The sequence below is a fragment of the Gavialis gangeticus genome, unplaced genomic scaffold (assembly GCF_001723915.1).
Source record: "Gavialis gangeticus isolate Ggan-Ray unplaced genomic scaffold, GavGan_comp1, whole genome shotgun sequence".
Classification (NCBI taxonomy): Eukaryota; Metazoa; Chordata; order Crocodylia; family Gavialidae; genus Gavialis; species Gavialis gangeticus.
In genome coordinates this window covers 54,577,813-54,581,238 of record NW_017729030.1, presented here as the reverse complement: position 1 = coordinate 54,581,238, position 3,426 = coordinate 54,577,813, and the positions used below count along the sequence as shown (strand labels likewise).

The following is a 3,426-nucleotide window of genomic DNA, read 5'->3' as shown; positions in this document are numbered from 1 at the left end:
CAGTACTCTTTCCTGCCATGGCAGGGGGTCAGACTTGATGATCTGTTCAGGTCCCTTCCGACCCTACTTACTATGAAACTATGTACCAAACATGAACAGTTTCACCTGACAATTGCAATTCCAAAGTCAGGTCAATTTTTCCAATACTTATATGCCAGCCCATTCTTCTACAGACACTGGTAGACATTTAAAATAATTTCTGTATTAAATTTCTCCTTTTCTTTTTTCTTCTGAGGCTGTAGTCATATTGCGGTTACCAGGGAATTAATCTATTTTATTAATTAATTGCAAGAGGTGCTTATACTATGAAACAAATGAAGCCAAAAATGGCACTTAAGCTGAAAAAAGGCTAACAACCTTATATTAATGAGTCAGCAGGTAGCTTTAAAAATAATGTGTTATGTAACATGGCAAATTTTATACAGCTTATGGCCCTAATTAGCCAATTAATTATCTTAAATCAGTGCAGCCACATTGTTCTTGGAAAGAAGCTGGGTTGAAACAGAAAAAAAACAGTTTTAAGTTCCAAAATGTCTCATACTCAAATCTTGGGGACCAGGTCTTCAGTTTCTCTTAAGCACTTTTTGCCTCACTGGGAGGAGATGTAAAACTATCTCCTCTCAGCTTTTTTCCTTCTTTTGCCATATTCTCTTTTTGAATCCTATCTATTTAGGACTTATATCAGTTTTTAAAGCAACATAGCTTAAAATACATTCCCCAGTTAGATATAATTACTTAGGTTTAACTTAAACCTAGACCTGTGGTGCTCAACCTTGTTAAACTTGAGGCACCCCTCGTTAGACTCAAGGCTCCCTTTGGAAAATACCAGCTCTTAGTTTTCACTTGTTTTTTAACTACAAAAAAAGCAATAGAATATGTTTTTTCTGTTGCAGAGAACTCAGGACACAGACAGAAGTGAAAATTTTTACCTGATCTGGTCCCTGAAAGTGCCCTACAGTCTTAACCTAACATAAGAGCATGGTTGCAGAGTGCTTTAAAAGTTCCTGATCCCGCAACAATATGAACACTTATTACATGAGGATTCAGGTAAAGGTACTCCAAAGTGGGACATCTTCAGTATTTGCTTCTGCACATGGCAGGAGCAGAGCTTGGCTGATACAGCCCAGCCCTGTTCCAAGTGGGGTATTTTTTTAGAATAGGAGGAAGAATGGGGAGGTAAAGAGGGATCTCAGTCTGGGGGTTGCCCAGCTGGCACTGGAGGGTGGGGTGAGAGGATTGGAGCCCCCTCCCATGGTGTGGGGCCTCCAACCCCCTTCCCCCCCAATCCAGAGCAGGCTGGGGAAATCCCCAAACAGAGCTCCCTCCCCTGCCTTCTCCTTCTTCTTCCATCCTGAGACAGTACCAGGGGGCTGGGGCGCAGGGAGGGGCTAGAGGAAGAGGCTGCAGAGATGCAGCCTCTCTTCTTGGATTGGCTTGAAATTGGAGTTTGATCCCCCACCCCCCTGACCCAACAACTAACATCTCTTGGTTTGTGAAGGTTGTCTAACTGATGGTGCTTCCTGTGAAGTGCCATGAGTTAGACTGGGGAGCTGCACTTCTGTCTGCACCCTCAGAGAGTATGACAAGTCTGAATGCTTTCAACACTGTGGAGTCCTATTTAAAATATCAGGGTTTATCTCATTGTGGCCCCTGGTTGAGATTCACTGACCTAGACAGTTGATTTAAACTATACCAAAAACAAACAACAACAACAAAACCCCCCAAAACCCAAATTTCAACCTAGGGTTTTTGCACTGCTTTGACTACCATTTACATATATACCTTACACCCATGAACGCTGTCACACAGACAAAAATCCAGGCTATAAAATGGATCTTGTTAGATCTGCTGCCTGGATCTAATTAAAATCCTTTAACACACCAGTCAAGACAGAGCAATTGCACTTTAAGAGTGCACATCAAAATAACTTTTGGAAGGCTTCCAAGTGAAATTCATTCATGTACCACAATTCTGTCTCTCCAGCCACAATTCCATCATCTTCTCCAGGGAGTGGAGAGGTAGAGGGGACTGGGGCTGAAAAGCAGGATGGGAGTACTGAAGCAGCCAGGTCCAGAGAGTGAAATGCAGCAGCTGACTAACAAACTGCAGACTGTCCAGCCTGCTCTCCTTCTCTCCTCCGTGCATAAACAACAAAAACTTCAACACTTCAAAACAGCACCTCATTTAAAGAGAAAATATTTTGGAAGGCTTCAACTACTTTTGGAAATGTTTCCAAGGACATGTACATACATTAGGGCTGTGTGAAATTTTGCCAGGTGTTTCATTTCAAAGCTGTTTCAATTTGTTTTGAGCTTGAAACAGCAAAATCAAAATGAAGCAAAAGCCTTCAAAATAGCTTTGAAACAAAACAAAGGCCCTCAAAACATTTTGAAAGTTTTGAAACATTTTGAGTTTCAAAGCCAGGCTTGGCTTCAGCCCTGGTCCTAGCTGCAGCAGCCTCCTGTCATCTGGCGCAGATCCAGGGTCTGCGCCACCTGGGAGGATTTTGGCACATCCCCCAGCCCTCTCAGGAGTGCGGGCCCCCAGACCTGCGTGTCGAATGACAACACACTGTTGCTGCCAGCTGGGGCCAGCGGCAGCACCAATCTTCCAAGTGCTGGGTGCGGGCTGTGCCCAGCGTCAGTTCCAGCTGGCAGCAGCAGCCTCCTCTGATCCAGCAGGCAGATCAGCGGCTTGCCTGCACCCCTGGGAGGAGGCTGGCAGAGAACCACAGCCCTCCCAGGGGTGCGGGCCCCCAATCTGCCTGTCGGATCACAGGAGGCTGCTCCTGCCGGCTGGGGCCAGTAGCAGCACCAATATTCCAGCACCAGTCCTAGGCAGCAGCAGCAGCCTCCTGTCATTCGGCAGGCAGATGGAAGTCAAAGTGGAACAGTCTAGCTCCATCCTCTTTTGAACCTCCCTTCAGATAGCTGAAAGCTGCTATTAAATCCCCTCTCAGTCTTCTCTTCTCTAGATTAAATAAGCCCAGTTCCTTCAGCTTCTTCTCATAAGTCATGTCCCTCAGTCCCCTCACCATTTTTGTTGCCCTCTGCTAGACTCTCTCCAACTTGTCCACATCCTTTCTGTAAGGGGGGGGCAAAAATTGAACACAGTATACCAGATGTGTCCTCACCAGTGCTAAATAGAGGGGAATAATCACTTCCCTTGACCTACTGGCAACACACCTAACAGTGCAGTCCAGTACGCCATTAGCCTTCTTTGCAACAAGGGCACACTGTTTGCTTATATTCAGCTTATTGTCCACTGTAACCCCCAAATCTTTTTCTGCAGAGCTGCTGACCAGCCAGTCAGCCCCAGCCTGCACTGGTGCATGGTATTGTTCCTTCCTAAGTGTAGGACTTTGCACTTGTCCTTGTTGTACCTCATAAGATTTCTTTTGGCCCAACCCTCCAATTTGTCTAGGTC

The 3,426-nt window shown here is 45.5% G+C and overlaps 1 long non-coding RNA gene across 1 annotated transcript in view; it reads right to left on the bottom strand.

Moving 5' to 3' along the window:
• The window catches only part of LOC109301240, a 105,184-nt gene that overhangs the window by 13,501 nt on the left and 88,257 nt on the right, over window positions 1-3,426 (bottom strand). The window lies entirely within an intron of this gene.